Here is a 24,410-nt window from a genome sequence, read left to right on the forward strand (position 1 = left end):
TGCCTGTGGGAGCATGGCGCAGTGCAGACTGGGACTGTGGGTTCTTCCTTGTCCTTAGGGCAATGGCTTCGTGGAAAGCTGCAGAAATCTGTGGCAGAGGGGCTGCAGAGAGAGGGGACGAGAGTGCACCATGGTCTGGTCCTCTCCCTGTCTGGGCCTATGGCTGCAAAAGGCAGGATAACAAAATACAGGAGCAGCCACCCTGGCTCACCACAGTCAACCCCTGCCCAGGGCTCTGCCAGACTCTTGATGCCTTAACTTTGTGTGAGTGTCCTGTAGAAGGCAATGAATCTCTATGGCTGTGTGGCTGAGGATGGGAATAAGCCATGCTCTGGTCCTGTCCGTGTCTGGGCCTGCAGCTGCAAAAGGCAGGATAACAAACAAAGGGTCAGCCACCCTGGCTCAGCAGGGGCAACCCCTGCCCAGGGCTCTGCCAGCCTCAGGCCAAAGCTGTTAGTCCCACATCTCCTTGGCAGCCAGGAGACACCCATCCCATGGTGCCATGGGCCACCACCAGCCTACCACCCACTCTGGCAGTGCACATGCATCACTCAGTTCGTGCCAAGAATTGGTGTCCGTTTTGATTCCTGAACTTTGTGTCAGTGTCCTGGGAGACAGCAGCAAATCTCTCTGGCTATGTGGCCGAGGGCAGGAGTGCGCTGTGGTCTGTCCCTGCCTGGTCCTGAGGCTGTAAAAGGCAGGATAACAAAACAAAGGAGCAGCCACCCTGGCTCACCACAAGCAACCCCTGCCCAGGGCTCTGCCAGACTCTTGATGCCTTAACTTTGTGTGAGTGTCCTGTAGAAGGCAATGAACCTCTCTGGCTGTGTGGCTGAGCACGGGAGTGCGCCATGCTCTGGTCCTGTCCCTGTCTGGGCCTATGGCTGCAAAAGGCAGGATAACAAACAAAGGGGCAGCCACCCTGGCTCACCACAAGCAACCCCTGCCCAGGGCTCTGCCAGACTCTTGATGCCTTAACTTTGTGTGAGTGTCCTGTAGAAGGCAATTAATCTCTATGGCTGTGTGGCTGAGGATGGGAATAAGCCATGCTCTGGTCCTGTCTCTGGTCCTGCGTCTGCAAAAGGCAGGATAACAAAACACAGGAGCAGCCACCCTGGCTCACCACAAGCAACCCCTGCCCAGGGCTCTGCCAGCCTCAGGCCAAAGCTGTTAGTCCCACATCTCCCTGGCAGCCAGGAGACACCCATCCCATGGTGCCATGGGCCACCACCAGCCTACCACCCACTCTGGCAGTGCACATGCATCACTCAGTTCGTGCCAAGAATTGGTGTCTGTTTTGATTCCTGAACTTTGTGTCAGTGTCCTGGGAGACAGCAGCAAATCTCTCTGGCTATGTGGCCGAGGGCAGGAGTGCGCTGTGGTCTGTCCCTGCCTGGTCCTGAGGCTGTAAAAGGCAGGATAACAAAACACAGGAGCAGCCACCCTGGCTCACCACAAGCAACCCCTGCCCAGGGCTCTGCCAGACTCTTGATGCCTTGACTTTGTGTGAGTGTCCTGTAGAAGGCAATGAACCTCTCTGGCTGTGTGGCTGAGCACGGGAGTGCGCCATGCTCTGGTCCTGTCCCTGTCTGGGCCTATGGCTGCAAAAGGCAGGATAACAAAACACAGGAGCAGCCACCCTGGCCCACCACAGTCAACCCCTGCCCAGGGCTCTGCCAGACTCTTGATGCCTTAACTTTGTGTGAGTGTCCTGTAGAAGGCAATGAATCTCTATGGCTGTGTGGCTGAAGATGGGAATAAGCCAAGGTCTGGTCCTGTCCCTGTCTGGGCCTATGGCTGCAAAAGGCAGGATAACAAAACACAGGAGTAGCCACCCTGGCTCACCACAAGCAACCCCTGCCCAGGGCTCTGCCAGCCTCAGGCCAAAGCTGTTAGTCCCACATCTCCTTGGCAGCCAGGAGACACCCATCCCATGGTGCCATGGGCCACCACCAGCCTACCACCCACTCTGGCAGTGCACATGCATCACTCAGTTCGTGCCAAGAATTGGTGTCCGTTTTGATTCCTGAACTTTGTGTCAGTGTCCTGGGAGACAGCAGCAAATCTCTCTGGCTATGTGGCCGAGGGCAGGAGTGCGCCGTGGTATGTCCCTGCCTGGTCCTGAGGCTGTAAAAGGCAGGATAACAAAACAAAGGAGCAGCCACCCTGGCTCACCACAAGCAACCCCTGCCCTGGGCTCTGCTAGACTCTTGATGCCTTGACTTTGTGTGAGTGTCCTGTAGAAGGCAATGAACCTCTCTGGCTGTGTGGCTGAGGATGGGAATAAGCCATGCTCTGGTCCTGTCCCTGTCTGGGCCTATGGCTGCAAAAGGCAGGATAACAAAACACAGGAGTAGCCACCCTGGCTCACCACAGTCAACCCCTGCCCTGGGCTCTGCCAGACTCTTGATGCCTTAACTTTGTGTGAGTGTCCTGTAGAAGGCAATGAATCTCTCTGGCTGTGTGGCTGAGGACGGGAGTGCGCCAAGCTCTGGTCCTGTCCCTGTCTGGGCCTATGGCTGCAAAAGGCAGGATAACAAAACACAGGAGCAGCCACCCTGGCTCACCACAAGCAACCCCTGCCCTGGGCTCTGCCGGACTCTTGATGCCTTAACTTTGTGTGAGTGTCCTGTAGAAGGCAATGAACCTCTCTGGCTGTGTGGCTGAAGACAGACGCGTGCCATGGTCTGGTCCCGTCCTTGCGCGAGCTTCCGGCTCTGAAAGACAAAGAAGGAATAGCCGCCATCTGCCGTGCCATGGGCAGCCCCTGTCCAGGCCCAGCAGCCCTGCCCTCCCCTCTCTGCCCTCCTCCCTGCCCACTCGCCTCAGCCCTCGCTCGCCCACGTGCTCGCCTCCAGTCTGGGCCGGCTCACCGCGCAGCCCTTTTCACGCCCATCCTGGCCGGCCATGTCCCTAGCGCCTGTGAGACTGCCACCACCAGCGTTCTGCCCACTGTGACACGGTCGCCACATCACAGGGGGTTCCAGAGCTGGTGGAAAGCCGAGCTCTTGGCTGCCCAGGGAAAAAGGGCAGTCGTTCTTCAGCCTCATTACATGCAGTAGGATGGACAAAGCCCACACTTCAGGCCCTTGGGGAAAACTGACAGCATGGAGAGCCACTGTCACTCCTGTCTGTGTGGGGACAGCCTCTCGCCCGGGGCTGTGGTCACCTCATGACCCTCACTGTCCTGTCCCACCCCACCTCCTCTGGGCCTCCTCCGTGCAGATAGGGCCTGGGCAGAGTGAGGTGGAGCTCAGGATGGGGGTGCAGACAAATAAATGTGGTGTCTAAACACTGGGGAGCAATTCAGAGGTTTAACGTACTGACCTAGTGCCACGTGGGCTGTCTTACAGCCTAATAGCCTATGGATATACATGAAACTGGCAGATAGGACCTTGGAAAAACGCACTGAATGCTTATTTTAATCCCAACTGTAACACCTGGCAGTCCGCTGTCTCCACGCACGGACAGTTACTTCACACCTGGCTGCCCAGAGCAGGGTTCAGGTGTCTGGAAACAGGCTCCACAGTGTCACTCAGGTGCTGTGAGGAACCTCAATGGCCTGTAGCCGCTACAACAGGGCAGGGCTGGTGTGAACATGGCACCGTGCTGGTCTGCTCTGCCTGGGGGTCTCAGACACCCCACAACCTCCTAAATGGCACTGGGTAGTTACCTGTTAGGAACTGGACACCCTGTACAGATACATAATAGTTCATATGTGTAAAGCTGCTCAAGTGGATTTTATCAGGCACTTTTTTTCTTCAGCAATCATCCATGTCTACTGTCATCTAAAAATCTAACCCTCACCTTAGTTACTCGTGAGACTAGTGTAAGGCCTCAGTGTACTGCTACAACTATTCATGATCAAACTGTGGTAAGACCCAGACATTCATTCTTCAGGGAAGACTCTCATCAGAAAGAGCAGATCGATGCAGGTGATTAGACCTGGAACTAAACCCCGGAGTTTATTTATCCTGCTGTTGGCTTTCATGAGTATAATTCAATTCCCTTTTCCTAGCTATAATATATAAACTCTTTATATTTTATATTTGTATGCATGTACATGTTTATAAAGTGTTTGGATAACTATATATAGTATAATAGAACAACAATACAATGATGTGTTTTTTCTGACAATTCTAGATTTGATCCACTAAAGATTTTAGCATTGTCATAGCTTTGTATACGTATAGCCTCACTATACACATATAAAGTGTTGGCAGACTCGAGGCTTGAGAAAAGACAGAACACATTTACAAGAGTTCAGGTGATTTAAATCCTTAGTATAGAGAATAGTAATAAACTTGAAGTGAAAAACCAGCTGTAATGAAACACTCTTTATTATTATTAGGAACCACAAATTAGAATTGTATTATTTTAAGGCATATTAGCAAAAATGTTCCAAATGTGAGATTTGTTTGACTGAGAAACACTCTCCCAAGGGGAGTCATAGAAGCAACTTTGAAACATTTAAAACAGACTGAATAAAGTATAATTAAAAAAATTATACTAAGAAATTAAACTAAGAAATCCTAATGACCTGGCAATAAAACGGACCAGAAACTTAATAATGGGTTTCTAAGTCTAATTTCTCTGATTACAATTCTTGCTATATACTATCTTCATAGATAGCTAGCTGCTAAGTCAGGCAACTGTCATACCTACTTACTAATTTGTGTTCACATCCATATAACATTTATTTTATTAAAGACAAATTTCTAAAATAATCTGTTTTCACATCAGTCGTATTTTCTCTGTTATTGTCACAATGATATTGTCATGAAAGACTTACAAAAAGTAGACAACTAAATCAGTATAAAGACCATGGAAAGTTGCAAGTTATTATACCAGAGGACTCTCAGACTAACAGGGTATTCAGGTAGCAAGAAACGCATAATGCAGAGCTGGTTCCTGCTGAAGCCACTAGCAGTTAGGGTAGTCTTTCAGATGTAAGAAATATTAGTACAGACTTTCAAAGCTGTTGTAATTCCATATAGACATTCCAAGCCACAAACATCAGTCTTTCCTGGAAGTTTCCATTCAGTTAACTTGGTAACTGAATTGTTGAACATGACTGGTCTTAAAAGTATGCCAGTGCTTACCTTGCAGCTTGGTGTCAAATACGTAGAGAACCTGAGTACCCAGCGCCCATTGCTGCCTCCACATTTTTTAAAATCCAGGTAGATACATGTCTGAATTGTTATATACCTTTGTCCAGGTGGCTCATTATCCTGTATTAAAAAAAAAAAAAAAGAGTAGGAAATTGATCTGTGTCCATCAAGTCCTGTAATTCCCAACAAACCAAAGTTCTTAGCGCATACGTCACTGCTCAGTTACCCTTATCATCTCTATATCTTGGGGCCTGGAGCATCCAACGAAGAGCAAAAGTTTGATCAGACCTGGATAATCAGCTTATTTTCATGCCGTTGAGAAGAATGAGTATATTTGGCCATTTTACAAGTGATCAGCGTAGGCGGAATTGACCATGACATTACACAGCTGAAAATTTAAGGTCAAAAGGGAAATAAATATATTTTTCCAGAGAAAATTCTACAAAGCTCAGGCTTCTTAAAAATTACTTGGCACAAAACTCTAATTTGGGCACGGTAGTAATAATCCTGCTCTGGCAGGGAGGATGATCAGATGATTCATGACAATAGTCCTGCCCATCTCTTATTTTTATGATTTCCATTATGATTCTAGCAGAGGGCTACCTCTTTGTTGGCAGAGAAGAGCATTGACTCAAGTGCGGCATACCACGTCCAAGTTTCTGTGTCTCCAGGTACTCTTCATAAACAGAATGGATTTGCAAAAGCAAAGTGAAGTCAAATGATTTGCTCCCTCTTGGTCCGCAGCTGGGCTGGGTCCTGATTTGCAGCCAGGGAGTTTCTGCCTACCCCCATGTTTACTATTCACAGTCATTCAACCAAGAGCGCTCCTAATTGCAACCGCTGCAATTCTGTGTTTTCTTTTTGCTTTTAGAGCCAGGAGTAATCTGGAGCACAAATCTGAGCAATGAACAGACAAAATTAGCTCTATATTGTAGAAGGACTACAGTTATATTATTCTTTTACATTTCTGTGTTAAGTAATGAGCACTAATCAGTGCTCCAAGTTAAAATAATTCCTGCTTTGTATTGTTCAGTTCTGCGCAAAGCCATGTAAAACACACACACACACACACACAGACACCCACCCCAGTTTCAATGTCAGTCGGTGCTTGGCAGCCCATACCAAAACGTTTATAGCAGTGTTTAATGACTGGTTTGGCTTTCCATCTCTCATTGGAAAAATACTTTTCTTCTTAATTCCAAGGAGTAGCAAAGTCACAGCTCTCTGTTTAGGGATAATCAGTCAGAATTCAAGATTTACTGCTCATTTTTCTCCTCATTCCCTTTTTTTGTGGGATGTATGATCACTTTTCTTATTACCTGAATGGAATATATAGAATAACTACTTCTATTATCACTTTTACTACTTTGTGTAATACCCTGTCTCCTCATCCCTTGCCTATTTGTCCTTTTGGGACTTGGAACTGCACACGATATCAATGTGGGTACACCAAGTACTGTGAAGGACAGGGTCAGACTTTGAATTTATGAAGCTCATAGAGAGGGATCCTACCCTGTTACGTGAGTTTATAGCTGTGATAACACTCCAATTGCTCCTAGAAACACATTCATAATATTTTTTTATTTTTCATATGTTGGCATTGTGTCAAGCACTACCAACCTTACCCTAGATAAACTAATTCTGCGAACAGCTGAGACTGAAACTTTGTTCTTTGTTTCCATCCAGAAGTATTACAGCCAAATAAGTGGATTCAGCAAATAGAACAACACATTAGATCCTTCTGGACTCCCATGGATGGTTTCCCAAGGCAGAGCAGACTTAATTAATAGCAGAACCACAGGGCAGCTCTAAAGACACTGGTAAACACAGATTTTAATATTTTTTACAGTTATTCTTAGGTCAGAATTTAGTGAATGTTCGTCTTTTTAGTAAAATGTCTGAACTTGCTTGAAAAGTATGTGATGAGAAAGGATTCCAGGGAAAGAGCCGAACAATGAAACCTTTCAGCCCAGATGGGCTAAAGCTAAGGTAAAATCTGTTTGCAATACCCACTACTAAAAAATTAAGTGTTCGGTATGACTTTCATTTATTGAATAATGCTATAGGTTGATAATTGAGGAGAAAAACATTCCTTCTTATATTTCTGCCCTTTGTATTAATTACATGGAATCACAGTGCATTTAAGAAGGTGAATTAAGGATTGACCATTGGACCCACCTTATATTCTATGTGCAGTATTCATCATAAAATACAGCGTAAGGATGAAAGGCAAAGCTACTGCACAAAACCGTGTGCCTTAGCAATCCTTCCTCTGAGCGGCATGGCTGTTTGTTAGCTTCATTGTCTCACTTAAACTCTGAATCAGTGTCTATGTATTATGAGGGCAAATGATCTAAAATCCTAGGAAGACCAAAGATTATTTTTTTTTAGTACTGATACATTTTTGATCCAAAACCATTGACAAGATCAGACTGTTAGTGTCACTAGTTTGATTCATCTAAATATTTGCATTTGCTGTGTGATCTGGGCAGAAAAAATTATCCTTAAATGAAGTATCACTATTTCTTGCTGGTATATTAGCTATAGTGTAGGATGTATATAACTATGAAAGAAAACTGAGCACCAGCAACTTCCATGGCACACTGAGAGAATGCTGAAATCATCATCAAATAGAGCTGACTTGCAAATACTACTCAGCATGCCAGAAAACAGAAGCCAATAGCTGATTTTACAAATGCAAAGGTCCTGGATCCAAAATGGCTTCATTTCACTGTGACTGGGAGTTTCTGAGAGCAATTATTTCATGTAGTTGTTAGTTTATTCTGGCACAATAAGCGACGGCCTGTTCCTGAATGAAGTGAGAGCTTGTGATCTTAGAGATGCTATACAGCAATCTGGACTGGTAAAGATGTAAAAAATCCAATAAATCAAAGTCCATCCGTACATTATTTCATAAGAACCCCCTCAAAATGCCTTTTGGAATACTCATAAATTACAAAATAAGGGAATTTTCACCATCTGTAATATACAGAAGGAGGGGGAGCAGCAGCTGCCCACAAGATAAACAGAAGTCCTTCTAGCAAGCAGACAGACAGCAGGTTTCTCCTTTGCCTGTGACTCCAATTTTGGCTTCAGATCTGCAGTGGGAGCAGTGTCCAGAGGCCTGTGGTCACCCTTCCAGTATTCCAGTGTTGTCACTAGTGTCGGTCACCTACTACAGACCAGCTTACAGTTCAACAGCTCTATACTATGTATTTAGCTCATTCTGTCTCATGTGAATGCATGTATTTTATAAGCCTGACTGGGAGTAACTGGTGTTTGAAGCATACAGTCACTGGTAAAATTAAAACTCGTTTGATGATTGCTTTTCTCATTGGTTATGTGATGCCATTTATTGGCCAGAGATCATAGGGTGCCTTACTCATGTTTACATTCATATTAATTAAAATTGTACCAACTATGGTTTAGGTTCTATCACAGAAAAACAGAAAGAGGGCATTTTCCAGGAGTAGCTGCAAGAACATTGATGCTGCCAGCGCCTGCTTGTCTTTGCTTGGTTATTATGTTACCAAATGTAGAAGCTTACACACAAATGTTCTCATCAATTTGCCAAATCCTGCAGCACCTCAAGTATTTACTGTACATTGGCTTTTGCACCTTTAAGAGCAAAGAAACACATCTAAAAATAAAAGTAAAAACAAAAACCAAACCAAACAAACAAACAAAACCCCAACCCCCCTTTCCCCTCCCTCAAACAAACAGAAACACATGGTCAAGTTCCTTGATAGAGAAGGCCATCCAGGACCTGTATAAGAACATGTAGGTAGCATATTCTGTCATACTCCCCATTCCTCCATCCAGCTTTTGGAGAAAATGTTGAATAAAACCAGACCCAGGAGCTAGACTACTACATGAAATTCATAGTTGCACAAGGAACCCCTTGTGCTCCCACCTGATGATGTCCCTACATGGATGACCCACTTCCCCACCTGGCTCCTTCTGCTGCTAAGCAACAGAACCAAGTTTCCTTTGTCTGTCTTTATTTTTTAATTTAACAGTATGGTCTACAGTAGTTACTTTATGTGACCCTTAAAAATCAAAAGTTATTTCATGTTTTAATCTTTCTTATTTTGTGCCCACATGCTACTGCTCTTATTTTATATTCATACTTAATAATGTTTCCACTTTTTATTCAATTCCTTCTTATTCTCTGATATCTTCAAGTAGAATGGTATCTTCTTTTGACCTTTCTCTTGCTTCAGAAGAGATTGCCTTTACACATTTTATGTACTTTATTTGCTTCTCTTAGCAGTTACTCTGTCCTACACTTTTAGATTATTTTCTTAGACTAAGAATATTTTCTCAAAAGATTGCACCTACTACTTCCCTGATTTTGTTGTGGTCTGCTTTCCTGAAATCGATTACTCTTATTCCAACTGCTCTTATTCCTTCTTTCTTTCTAAAAGCAAAGTTATTATTTATATAGCAAAGAGAAAAGAAATCTGTGGCAAACAATATAGAGTAGCTACAGTTGCTAGGTAATGACCTAGATGGGTGATAAGATCTGTGAGTAATTTTTTAGCTTTATTTAAATCTGAAGCTTTTGTTTCATATTCATTTTCAGTTATGTATAAGTGGATGAAACAGTATATTATCATCAATTTCTCTTGACAGTTATAATCATGATGGTTTATTTTCACTTCCAAGGATCTCTGAAACATTCAAAGGTATACAGAAGAACCTTGTAAAATTTAGTAGGGATGAAACCATAAGAGTTCTATGAAATTAATACATCTGAGATCTAGATAAATATTTATTTACTCAAACCTGTATGAAAACCAACAGAATACTGTCTACCTCATTTGAAATACAGCTAGTGATTTATATTAAATAACTGAATTCCTTTTATAGAATGCTAATGCTTCTATAGGATGCTAACTTACTGAAATTTAGCAGTCAGATGAAGTGTTTGAGTGACACACACTAAAAAAACCTGAAGAAAATACTTTGGGCAAGAAAACCAAAAATAACCTGTATTCTCATGAAGGCTTTCACAGGATTTTTAAAGAATCAGACCAACTTCAGTTCTGAAGATCTCAACTAAACACAGAAGAAAAGAAGAAAGAAACTGCAGGTGATGCAACATATATCATGGAAAGCTAAAGGGCTAAAATCTGCCTTGCTGATTAAGGAATATAAAGGTGCTGGATCCTTTGGCTTTAATACAATAGATGAAGAAAGAAAATAACAGTTGACTTGAAATTAGTCTCTCCAGCATTGACAGGGAGTTATTCCAAGCACAAGACTCAGCTCTGAAGTGAAGAATACTGTGGTCCTGCTCCTAGTATCTGCAGGAGGTCCACTGGCACCCTGCAAGCTCTGCTGCTGAGCACCATGGCAGGATTGAGCCCACAACAAAGTATTTATACAAACCTGCTTTCTCCTCAGCAGTACTGTGTATCATCTTAAACAGGACAGAAGATGACACAAATTTGAAGAAATATTTAGAAGCATGTGCTGGTTCCTCCTGCCTTTTCATGCTTTGTGTGTTGGCATGTTTTTCCTCTTTCCCACAAAGTTGATTTGTTTGTTATTGGTTCAGATTACTGTCAGTAGCTACTGTAAGTCTACTGTTTACAATCCCTATGATGCTCAAACTGGGCAAAGTTTATTTGGAGGAAAGAGGTGTATTTTTCAGTTAAACCTTAGTGTGTAACAACAAAAGAAGGCCAAGAAATGCTCTGTTCTGTGGCATTCTGAGGTTCTTACTGGCAGCAGCAAAACCACTGCTAGAGTCATGTTCCTTGTGGTGGACTCTTCCCACGCTAGCTCAGACGGCCGGTCATCTCCTCGCTAAGGTAATCCAGGGCCTCAAGCTTCTCTTCTTCTTTACCCTGACAAGAGAGAGACTTGCTGTCTGTGCCCTCTGAATTTGTCATGTAATCAGCAATTCTTGTGGTTACCATTCTTGGCAAAAGTGGTGCTTATAGGAACAAAAACCCCTTTGCTTGGAAAACAGGAAAAAGCAGTGAGAGCCACTCAGAAGTCTGTATTACAGCACCTATACTGTATGGACTTGAAACCAATGAGGTACTGCCATTACCCAAAAATCTGCTGATGAGTTACACAATGCTTAAGAATGAGAAAAAGATTTACAGGGCCTAATGTCATGTCTCCGCTCCACCCGCCTATGCCAGCGCAGCATGCAAACCAGGTTTTTACCTACCCTGTACAGATTAGGAAGTGATCTTGCAGTGAGCTATAGTACAAACCACACAGAGTGTGGGACAAGACTTTGAGATGTCAGTTACCAAGATGACAGTCAGTGAGATAAGGAAGAGCACGAAAAGGGATTCTCGCAGTTTATTTCCTGGAGAGATATGACTCTGTCTCAGGGCTGCCGGGTGAGCAGATCACGAAAGATTTCAATTTACTGATGTCAAGCCAGAGTATGCTGACACTGCATTTCCTCACATCCCATGCTCTCTCACCTTTAATTGCGAGAAAGCTGACTTTTCTACTTATGTTTTGTTTGAGACAGAATTTGGCCCGGCTGGGGAGGAACAGGGCTGGGGAGGGGAGCCACTATAGGCTGGTTCTTAGGCCAGCCAGCACGACAGAAGAAAGAAAAGGGGAAATCAAGATAACAGTATTAAGAAATGATTGTTGGAAATTAATCTAGAGCTCAGGTAGGGAGGTATGTTTATGCGCTGGGGTGTTGCAAGAAGTAGGTCACAGACTTCCACACAGGCTGGCTGGGAAGCCATTCGAATAGCTGTGGTTTGGCTCAGGTTTGCAGGCGCCCTGCCACGCGCCCACTGACCGCAGCACCTTCTGGAACCTTCTGCCAGCCCGTGCTGGGCCCGGCGGGGGCTGAGCCACCCTGACGATCCTTACTGTGGGGCTGAGTTTACCTACACATGGCTGTGTGTAGGTAACAACTTTAGCCTTGTTTTCTGCTAAGATTACATAGCTGCTAAATTGTCTCCCTCCTGTCACAAGATGAAAAATCTTTACTTAACGGGCTGAATTATTTCAAGGCAAATATTTCATTTACAGCTGGCTTGGTAGAACTTCTATAATTTTCACTTTCTGAGGACAATGCAGGGGAAAGGCCAGGATGTTCAGTGACGAAGGCTTTCTTGATCATTTCAGTTCATCCTGGATAGTTTTGGCAACACCAATGTAGCTATTCAGTAGAAAAAAATTGACCTAGAATAAAGGAAGAATTTACTGAAGTGCCTAATGACATCCCCTTCCTCCTTAGGTCCTGCCAAGAAACAAGATAAAGTTTGCTGATTCTTTACTTCCAAAATGAAGACTGCATTAATGGGAAAGCCACAAACTGGCTTCTCATTCCTGTCACACTCCACAACTGCACGTAGCAAAATCATCAGCAGACAGGAGGAAACCCACAGTGGTGCCTTTCTGCAGCAACCACTGGAATTACCCCGGGACTTAACATGCCCTAAAGATCTTATGATCTCTTTGTTCAGGGCTTACGATCATAGTCTTTGGGGTTTTTTTCCGGAAAAATAAGTCCTCAGTATGTGATGGGAGGAAATTTTATCCTGATAGGACTCTAAAGTAGTTACTACAAATAAATCTGCGGAATTATAAACAGATTGATGGAATCATTCTGTTTTATTTCAGCCAACTACAAAAACAAGTTTGTAAATCATCTGTTCTTTTTCTAATATCTTTTTTGAAGATACAGATTTGAAAATGTAGCTCTCAATCCCACTTCAAATACTATACTTACAAATAGGAGATTAAAGATAAAAAGATATATACCATGTTAGTCAAGAAAGATTATATATAGCTAATAACTCTTTGTTGGTTTCTTACAGTAGTGAGCTGTGATATGACAGAAATATAGGATCATATATGTACAAAATATATTTTTATTGAAGACCAATAGACAAAGTACTGATCTAAAGAGAAGACATTTAATACTCAATAAAGGCTGTCTCGTGCAGCTGTTGACTCTAAATCTCTGTAGAATTTCATCACTCTGAAAAATCTCCCTCTTCTTTCAGGCTATCATCTTTTTCCACTTACAAGTTTGCAAATGATATCCACTGAAACCATCCAGAACCTTGTCCTGTAATTCACATGTATAGGGGCATCAGTGTTAACAGTGGATGTCTTAAATTCTTTATGAGCTTCTGTTCATGACTGATTTAGAACAACACAAATATCAGTAGTAGTATGTGAGGTATTATCTTTTGCTGAAAAGAAATATCACTTCTGATATCTCAAACAATTAAATGTCTTCCATAATCATCATTAGTTAAGGCCAGGGACTCAAAATAGAACCTAAGTTTTTTAAATTCTCTGGTAATCAAATAGAAAAATAATCTTTGAAATCTCTATTATTGCTAGTATCATTAGTTCAAAAGCATTGTCAAAGTTACTAGTATTTAATGCAGTTTTTCTACTCCATCATATTTCAGCTTCTGTATTACAGAGCAGATGTTTGAGTCATTGTTCCCCTGATTTGGTGAATGGCCATGAGGATCCATCCTGGCACATTTGTAACCTCTGGCAAGAACTTCTGACTTAGCTGAAATGTCCATTTCTATCAGCCAAAGTGGCTGAGGGATGATTAACCTATATTTGTGGCCCAGCTACCACAGGCTGAGGACAGCATACCACCTTGACTCAGTAGTTTTATATTCCTTTTGGCCACAAAAGCTCATCCTTGATGTCAGTACTTACACTGCTCAAATCCCTGTATTTATAGGTAAATTTTCTTCAATGGGCATTCAGTCTTGCACACTTGGATTTCAACTATGGGCTTTATGTATTAAACTTGAATCCACACTTCTGGTATTTTTCAAGCTTCTTCATAAGACCTAGAGAGAGCACTTTGTGCATTTACAACCATTACATGTGCTCCATCCAGTAAGTACATCTCTAGCGTGACAATGTAGGAACTGCCATGGAGTGTTTAACAGCTGCTGTGCTGCTATAAATTTGGCTGTTATACTTCCTTTCTTTGTCATTAATTTGTGATGACTAGTGCTGTATGTGAGATACGGGGGGTTTATATCCAATGTTTTTAAATATCTTTGTTTTGTAACAGGCAGTAAATATTTCCTCCTTGGAGTGCAAAAACTCATTCCAATGGAGGACAAAACAAAACAAATTCAAGGTACCTCAGAAAGCAGGGTCTGACGTTTCGTTAAATATTTTTGATTATTCTACTTATTTCTATGTGTTTTGAGTTCCCGGATATGAATCATGTGTTGTGTTTACCAGAACTTTTATTTCATTTTGTGACATAATACAGACCATCAGCTCCAGGACACCTGGGATTACAAATATTTCACCTTTCCAAACTTTGGGCTTCCTTCCCCCCTAACTTGGCTTCCTCTTTAATTTTAATAGTTTCACACTAATAAGATTATTAGTTGTTCTTGATAGAAGCTTCAGATAAAGAACACAATTACACTGTATTTTATTACGATTTTTTTATTTCTGCCTCTTTGGGAGGGTTTTTTTTTTACCAAGAATAGGTTAATTATGAAGCTCCCTACAGATATTTAACTAAGCAAAATTTCTTGAGCCGTATCTTCCTCAAAGAAAGTCTCATTTTTAACATGCTTCTCTGCCATGAATTGCAACCAGAATGTCTATAATTTCATACAACTATGTTGTCCCAAAACTGGAGGTTCATTTACAGTGTACAATACACCAATATACACACAGAACAGAGGTATTTTATTGCATATTTGCACAGATATGGGTGTCTGTCCCAAGACAGCACCCTGAAGCTCCAAATCAGTGGCTATTTATACATAACATATTCATCTTTCTAATACGTATGTATTATTTATCATTATGTGATTGGTTAATAAACCTTTGCCTCCTGTGTAAATTAGTGTGCATGACTAATAGTTCTTTCTTTTAAGTTGGTGGTGTAATTAGGGTGGGTGGTCCATGGGTCGGTGGTCACGATCTCCCCCTGTTGGAATTACCTTTCCCCTAATTTCTTTGGCAATCCTCAATGATTCTTCAAGGCTTGTTGGTCAAACTAACAATTTATCAGTTACACTTCTACTTCTTGACAATCATGTCTTCATTAGTACATTGTTTAGATAAACAATAACTAACACAGGGGTAGGACTATACAATGGTCATGCTTAGCAGCAATAGTCTTGGCTACATTTGATTTTGCTGTAACAAATAGAGCTAGTCCTTCAAGAGAAATGGAGAGGGGAAAACCTGAATCTATGAGGAAAAAGTTTCAACCCATAAATCAGGTTTTCTTCTGTCTCCTTTTCGCAGGAAAAATAAATACATCCACTAGCAAGACTGCTGCTTGATTACTGTGCTTGAATCTGGGACTGTACTTGGGACAACTTGTAGCATCTTTCACATGAGGAGGATAAAGAAGTAATTCCATCATATCTTTCCTCCTTGATCTCATGACAATCATCTTCCCAAATGAATTAGGCTAATCCCTTTTATGAACAGCGTACACTGTTATCTTTTTTTTTTTTTTTTCACTGCTTCATCTGAATGCCATGTGCTCTTAATGCCTAAATCATAGGATATTGTCTAGTTTGCAAACACGGTCTCTCTCATTGCATCTCTGTATATTTTTCAGCCCCCAGGCCTGTTTAGAATCCAAGTTATGTAAAATGGGGTAATCTTGAAAACTTCTGTTCTACATTAGAGGATTTCATATATTTATAAATATGGTGTGGAAGGCAGATGAATATATATTAGGAAAGTTCCTTGTCCCCCCAACTAACCATTTAATTAGATGTTACAGTCTGAGGACTGTAATTACTGTTTTATTTATGACTGTTGGGTTATTGGCTTTTATTAAGAAGAATGCATGACTGACCTCTCCAGTACTGCTATTGAAAATTTCATTAAGTCGAGTAGGAATAAACAATTTCAGCGTATATTATGCATTCTCCTCTGTGCTGTGCCTATTCTAATAGTACCAGGCTCTGTTCTAGCACCTCAAGTTTGGTATTTAGCCTAGAGCTATAGAGTTTCAACATTTTACCACTGGAAGTCTGCCCCTTGTTAATCAAGATAAGGATCATTACATTGGAATTTAAGCACCTACTCTACAAAGATGACTGACAAGTAAGGTTGCCCATTGCGATGACTTTATTTGGTTTGGTTTGGTTTGGTTTCAGTCTGAGTCAGACAATACTCAAACTTTTTTAACAAAGAGCCCCTGATACTTAGCAGCTACTCAGAGAAATCAACATCTCTGTAGTTGCATTGCTATCAGCAAAGAATATCCAGATTAAAGTCTTCTGCAGCTTCTGTGATCAATAATGTCAGGGCTGAAACATCAGATTCTGTTGCAGAAACAGAAAATGCTTACTCTAAATAGAATGTTCCAAGAAAAAAGGTATTTGGGGCAAACTGAGCAGGATTTTTCCCCATGACGCATTTTCAGTGTCTGCATAGCCTGGTTGAATGAAATGGAGAGATATCCAAGCTCTTAACACGATAGTTCTGAATAAATATCCAAATATCTGAATATCTAAATATCTGAATAAATATCACATTAGTATTACTGTCCACATAGGAATATATTTGAAAACACATCTTGTATTTAATCAGAAAAATCTTTGACTTATCAGTGTCCTGGCACTCCGGAGCAATTCTGATAAATAGTTAGAAAGTTGCGTTTACCATATATATACGATATGGGTTGTTTCAAATTACTAGTGTGAATAAATTTATATCTTTCAGACATTTTTAACACTTTTTTTTTTACTCTTTGCAAAGAGATCTAGTTTTTTAGAGCAGTGTTTATCTACAGCCATAGCCTTGAAAAAGAAGACTCTAACATAAAGTAATATCATGTCAAATAGATCACTCGACTAAAGGATTTGAGAAAATGCCAACATACTATTGTGCCTGGGCAAAGTTTAGCTCTGTGTTTCTTCAAACAGAAAGACTTAGTATTTAGAAGAAATTAATTTGAGCCTTCTTTAACATGCAGCTCATTTAAGAATTCAGCCGTTTGTTGTTATGCATCTAGTTATAACTTAATAGCAGTTGTGGAAAATCCGCTAGTGACTCACTGAAAAGACCTTTGCTTTCAAATGTCTGTGAAACACCTTACTCTCATCCCTTAGGTAAATAAGACAGAGGAGTTCCCTGCCTCAATTGTCTCCATTTTTTAATAATCTAAAAATACTGTCTGAGTTTCAGACTCAGACTTGAGTCATAGTTTTATGTGACTCAAATAACCATCAACCAAGTCTTATCAAATCACAGGAGAATAGTTTCAATTCTCTTAGGTTAAAGTGGGCACAATAATAATTAATCCTGCACAACTACATGGTAGCTTTGGCAACCTAACTACTCATTTTATGTCTCCAGAGAATTTATAACTCTCGTATACATGGTGCTCACTCACACATGTAAATTCCATAATGAAAGAATTAAGAACAGACCATTTTGAACACTTCATCCTCTTACAAAGCCTTTGTAGATACCATTTTCAAGAAGTTTTTAGCCAGATACTTAGGTTCCTTCTGAAATGACTTCCAATGACCTACTGGACCAATAACAGCCATTATTCAAAGAATTGCAGAAACATAGGTTAATTTAGGTTGGACATATGGGCAACCCCTTGCTCAAAATGGGTTTAATTAGACCATGCTGCTTAGACACTTGACCATTCAAATTTTGAACTCCTCCAAGGATGAAGATCCAAAACCTCTTTGGGCAGTCCATTCAAATATTTTACCTCCCTCATGATGAAGAAAATTTTCCTAATATCTAAGTGGAATTTGTGATGTTCCAGTTTGTGTTCATTGCCTCTTGTCCTTTCTCTGTGCACATCCAAGAAGAGTCCGTCTACATCTCCTCTGCATTTTCTTGTCAGGTACTTGCAGATAGCAGTAAGGTTTCCTCTTTGCCTTCTGTTCAGGGTGAACAAACCCAGCTTTCTCAGCCTTTCATCCTGCATCTGTGCTCCAGCCCCTGACCATCTTGGCAGCCTCTTCCGTGTACTAGGAAGTCCAAACCTGGACACACCATTCCAGATGTGGTGTCACAAGTGCTAAACAGAGGGGGTGATCACTTCCCTGGATCTTATGGATGGACTTACTAATACTACCCATGGGTTTTAAACTGGTTTTGCTTAAGCCTTAGCTCTCATTAAAGATACATGGAATGTTCAGGGGGGGTTTCTTCTGACAAGAAATACGAACATAAAAAACTTCAGATCAAATAATACTTTTTTTTTTTATTTTTCTTGTTCTGACTGAACAAAAATATCGATTATTCACACAGCTTTATAAAAACCCACACATTTATCTAAAGCACAGCACATCACATATCCTATAATTTAACTTACAGTTTGTTTAACCACATGGGGGTTTTTGTCATGTCAGCTTTGAATGGGAAATTGATCTTTTCTTCCTGTTATTTATTCTCTTCCTGTAAATGATAATGAAGCAATGCAGCTAAACTTGTACAATAAGGTAAAACAATCCTTATGTTTTGATAATGTTAGAGGACATTGTGCACTTCTAGAGTTGGATTTTTTGCTATCACTAAGGCAGTAGTAGCAAAATCTACAATCATGTGAACTTTGATTCTGTTAAGTTAGTTCACATTCTTTCTGCCTTGTGGACTTGGAAGATAAACAGCCTCTTGTGTAAGAGCAAGAATGAACTCTACAAGAATAAATCTTCACTCGGAAATCAATGGCTCAATATGCCGTGGCAGCCAAAAGAAGTCAACAAAGTGCTGGGCATCATCAGGATAAGTGCTGAGAATATGAATGACGGAGAGCATAATTTTGCCACTATATAAAAACTTCCTGTGTCCAATTCTTGAGTACTTTGTGCAGTTTTGTTCTCCAAATCCCAGAAAGGATATAATAACAGTAAAGAAAGTACTCAGAAAGGCAATTTAAATTATTGAGTGAATGGACCAGCTACCAAATTAGGAGTTTGGAGAAGAGGAGATCAAGAACTTGATACAACTAAGATGTGCAAAATCATGAAGATGAATCTTAATCTAAGTGTAAAACTGTTATATACCAAATCCTACAGTATTAGAACTGGGGGTCATTGAATGAGGCTTGCAGGAATCTGATTTAAGATGAAATGAAAACATCTCTTACAGAGTGGTACATGAATGTCTGAAACTTGCTGTTACAGAAGCATAGAATCATAGAATCGTTTAGGTTGGAACAGACCTTTAAGATCAAGTCCAACCATTAACCTAACACTGCCAAGTCCACCACTAAACCATGTCCCTAAGTGCCACATCTATGCATCTTTTAAATACCTCCAGGGATGGTGACTCCACCACTTCCCTGGGCAGCCTGGTCCAATGCTTGACAACCCTTTCAGTGAAGAAATTTTTCCTAATACCCAGTCTAAACCTCCCCTGGTGCAACTTGAGGCCATTTCCTTCTTGTCTTGTCGCTAGTTACTTGGGAGAAGAGACCAACACCCACCTCACTACAACCTCCTTTCAGGTAGTTGTAGAGAGCGATAAGGTCTCCCCTCAGCCTCCTTTTCTCCAGGCTAAACAACCCCCATTCCCTCAGCCACTCCTCAGACTTGTGCTCCAGACCCTTCACCAGCTCTGTTGCCTTTCTTTGGACATGCTCCAGCACCTCAATGTCTTTCTTGTAGTGAGAGACCCAAAACTGAACACAGTACTTGAGGTGCAGCCTCACCAGGAGGACAATCACTTCCCTAGTCCTGCTGGCCACACTATTTCTGATACAAGCCAGGATGCTGTTGGCCTTCTTGGCCACCTGGGCACACTGCTGGCTCACATTCAGCCAGCTGTCAACCAACACCCCCAGGTCCTTTTCCACCGGGCAGCTTTCCAGCCACTCTTCCCCAAGCTTGCAGCGTTGCCTGGGGTTGTTGTGACCCAAGTACAGGACCCGGCACTTAGCTGAAGACTGTGAAAGACTGTAGAAGGTCATGAAAGCAGCCAGCATCAGTCAAAAACTCATCAGACTCTTGTTCTCCCTAGATATTGTCTCTTATTACCACTGCTAAGAGACAGAATACTGAGCTAGATGGATCATTTAGTAATTTGTATGTTAAATGGAGAAACTGAAGCAATTCAGCAAAACTGAATGAAAGTATTTGTACTTAATGGTACAATCAGAGTTTTGTGCTCTGGGAATTAGGTACTCCATGAGAGAGGATTAAAACTGGATTGATCCCTTCTGACACAAAGGCAGGAGGAACTTCTTCAGCCCTTTAGTACAGCAACAAGGGCACTCATCTGGGATGTTGGTGAACCTCAAGTTCCTACTTTGCTAAGTGCGTGGATGTGAAATTTTGTCTTCTAGTCAAATTCCCTAATAACCAAATGTAGATCTGTCATATTGTTACGTCCTCTTCAGTCTGAAGACTTCCAGTTTCTGGAAGTCAACTGGATTAATATTACATGGAAACAACACTTACTCTTTTTGTCCAGGTAATTTTGTCAGAATTTGATACATGTGATGTTTCCTAAACAGAAGTGGTAAAAATTTGTTTAATTCAGAGTTATTGGAATAGTTCCAAATAATTCTGTATAGAAAAGCAACCTTCAGAGAAAATCTTGATGTTTCATAATATTTTGCTAAGTTTTTTAGACAAGGCTAAAAGATATTGCTTCAGTGTTCCTCTTTCCTCATCCAGGATTAAAGGAAAACAAAAATACACACACCTTATTTCTAACCATTTATATAAGCTTGAAATTTAAATAGTCCTTTTATCTTTTTATATTCAGAGTTTTCCATGTCAGTTTTGAACAGTTTTTATAAATTACTTTGCAATGAAAAGAAATATAGCAATAGCACGGCTTACTGCCTGAGCTCTGCGAAATTTGCAGTGAACATTTGTCATAGTTTGCTTTCAGTCAGGAATTTCCATTTCATATGCTAGGGAAACCAAAGGATGTATGGTGCCAGATTTTTTTTATTAACTTGAAAGATTCTGACATAACTGGGTACATATTGTCTAACCTGTTTATGTAATAAATTACACTTCACATCTGGCTAGAGAAAAGTGGACTAAACAAACAAAGACACTGAAATTTTAGGAGTATGTGACTTAAAATCTTCCCAAGACCTTGGTCTGACTGTCTCATGGCCATGCTGATTTCATGATCACTTTCAGCACAAAAGCTGGCAAAGAGAAGATGCTCTAACCATTTTAAAATAGTCAGGGACAGAATCTATTCTGACTTAGGCCTTATATCATTTTAGTGAGATTTTTAATGGTTATGAATCTGCAAGTATGAACCATCATACAGTAATTCTCATTTATGAAACACAAGAATGCCTGAATTTTGCATGTATTCTTTTACACAGTTAACCTTTCTTTTTCTAGATCCTCCAATAAACGGGACCCTGGTTGCTCACCTGGAGGAAACATGTGCTCGTGACTCCCAGTAGCCTCAAGTCTCCCACTAGTGCACCCTCAATTGCTGGAAAAGACAGCAGGGAATTTAGGGTCATTAAACAACACTGAGCCTTTATTGGGAGGTTAATCACTGGTATGAGTCGTGGAATGGTAACCACCTTTTAAGATGTATACATAGTGATTTGAAGCAGCTGTTTAATATGCCTAGTGTTTGTGAAACATCTGAACATAGTTAACTATAGAGATGGGCAAAATGTGGATGACTATACTCGATTTTAGACAAAAATTCCAATTGATTTAGCACAGTCCTTAGGTAACAAGTATGACTGCCTTCAGATAATACTCATTAGGACAATGAAATAAACCCAATAAGCCACTGTATGCAGTCTTCAGACTGCTGAAGTCTACATGGAAATAAACAATGATGGGCCACAGAAAAAGATTGACATCTATTATCTGTTACAAGCAATTTTTTGTTTTTATGTTTTAAATCTAGCTAAAATAGCCAAAATGGTGACTTCTCCACTGTATTTTCCTTATGTGTTTTACAGATGTAAACTCCTGTATGATTCCTTACTCAGGCATTGATTAATAACCAGAGAAGTTTTCAGCAGGGGTGAAAATACGAGTCTGATTTTTTTCCCCCCCTCTGGTGCTCTTTAGAAAGAGAAGGACTAGCTTATTTTATTGCATCTATGAGGAGTCCACAACATCTAATTGTTAACCTGTCTCTTGAGAAGGGGCAGATTTCAATATGCATCTAGCTGCAAACTAACTCTTTTCGGCATGTATTAACAATAAAAAGAACAATTTTTATTCAGATATTTGGCAGCAGTTCTAAAAAAGCACTGTGACAGAGAGACATAGAGGGAATGCAGCAAATAAATCACTAAAATGTACTTGAACACTGTGAAATAGGAAACTCCATAGGAAGCTCATAGGATTATTCAACACTGGTGAGCCCCATCTGCTGTGTTGTGCCCAGTTCTGGGCTCCCCAGTACAAGGGAGCAATGGACATACTAGAGAGAGTCCAGCTAAGGGCCGTGAAGATGATGAAGGGACTGGAGCATCTCTCCTATGAGGAAAAGCTGAGAGAGCTGACACTGTTCAGCCTGGAGAAGAGAAGGCTCAGGGAGGATCTTATCAATATATATAAACACCTGAAAGGAGGGTGCAAAGAGGCCAGGCTCTTTTCAGAGGTGTCCAGTGGCAGGACCAGAGGCAATGGGCACAAACTAAAACACAAGAGGCTCTGTCTGAACATCAGGAAAGACTTTTTTACTGTGAGCAAAACAAAGCACTGGCATAGGTTGCCCAGGGAGGTGGTGGAGTCTCCATCCTTGGAGATATTTAAAAGACATCTGGACATGGTCATAGAATCCTAGAATCCTAGAGTCCTGGAGCTGTATGGGTTGGAAGGGGTCTTTAAAGGTCATCTAGTCCAATGCTCCTGCAATGAGCAGGGACATCTTCAACTAGATTAGGTTGCTCAGAGCCCCATCCAACCTGACTATGAATGTTACCAGGGATGGGGCATCTACCACCTCTCTGGGAAACCTGCTCTGGTGTTTCACCACCCTAATTGTAAAAAATTCCTTCCTTATATCTAGTCTAAATTTACCCTCTTTTAGTTACCCCTTGTCCTATCCCAACAGGCCCTGCTAAAAAGTTTGTCCCCATCTTTCTTATAAGCCCCTTTTAAGTACTGAAAGACTGCAATAAGCCTTCTCTTCTCCAGGCTGAACAACCCCAATTCTCTCAGCCTTTCTTCATAGGAGAAGTGTTCCATCCCTGATCGTTTTTGGTCTGGGCAACTGGCTCTAGGTGGCCCTGCTTGAGCAGGAGTTGGATAAGATGACCTCCGGAGGTCCCTTCCAACCTCTAAGCTATTGAAGTTTAGTTTTTCAGTATAAATATGAACAAACATTTCTAACAAAGGTCACAGTCTTGGCAAATCTTCTTCTGTTAATCAATAATATATCTATTTTTACTTTTCTATAATCCTTTAACCCTACTGAATGGTTTGAATTACTAGCAGATGGTCTTTATCACTATAATGAATCAGAGTTCACTGCCTGCTGAGGAAAGAGGAAGTAAGTGAAAGATGCCAGTTCTTGGTATTTGCTGGTACAGAAAAGAAAATGATGAATGCCAAGGCTAGGAAATACATGATTGGAACTTTCTAGCAGATGTAGAGAACAGAGATAGTGTGATGAGAAATTAATTTCTAAGGACTTGTAAAAAATGCTGCAGAATTTCTCCCCTTTCATTCTCAATTCATCCCACAGCTATGGTGTTCCAAATGCTCAGTGTTTGAAGCCACATGACAGGCAGACTGAGCACATTTTACCAGGGACTCTGTGGGAGAAAATTTCATCATCTTTTCTCCATCCCATGTATTTGCAATTGATTGCTGGTCATTGTGTGCTAGGTCTTGTGAAAAAGAGGAATAGAAGCTGTTATCTTTTTCTGAAAGTGAATACAGAAGGGCATCTGTACAGCAGAGGTCGGGGTGAAAAGGGTAGAATGTCAGAGAATGGCAGAAAGAAAAATGAGGGAATCTGTTGTAATGGCTGAAAATGCTCTGTTAACATTATTCGTATAGAGCACTATTAGTGTGCAAGACATGTTATGGGATTAGATAGGTTAATAAGATGTTCAAAATACTGAAATTACATATCTAGAGAATTTAAGTCTGAATTATATTAAAGTTAATTTGCATTTTCATACTGTATTAGCTGGTTAATTTTTCTATATCAGTTTCTGACTAGTATTTCACAGTAACTGAAGATCCACTAATATCATGAAGGCATTAATCAATGCATTTGAACTTGAGAATCCACTAAAGATAGATTTCAAGTGACAGCCAACATTTAGAACTCTGGTGTTTGGGGTTTTTTTACCAAGACTAATTCATACTCAAAAATCTGTAATGTATGGAACTTGAGTATGTCTTA

Source organism: Grus americana, chromosome 1 (assembly GCF_028858705.1).
Source record: "Grus americana isolate bGruAme1 chromosome 1, bGruAme1.mat, whole genome shotgun sequence".
NCBI classification, from domain to species: domain Eukaryota; kingdom Metazoa; phylum Chordata; class Aves; order Gruiformes; family Gruidae; genus Grus; species Grus americana.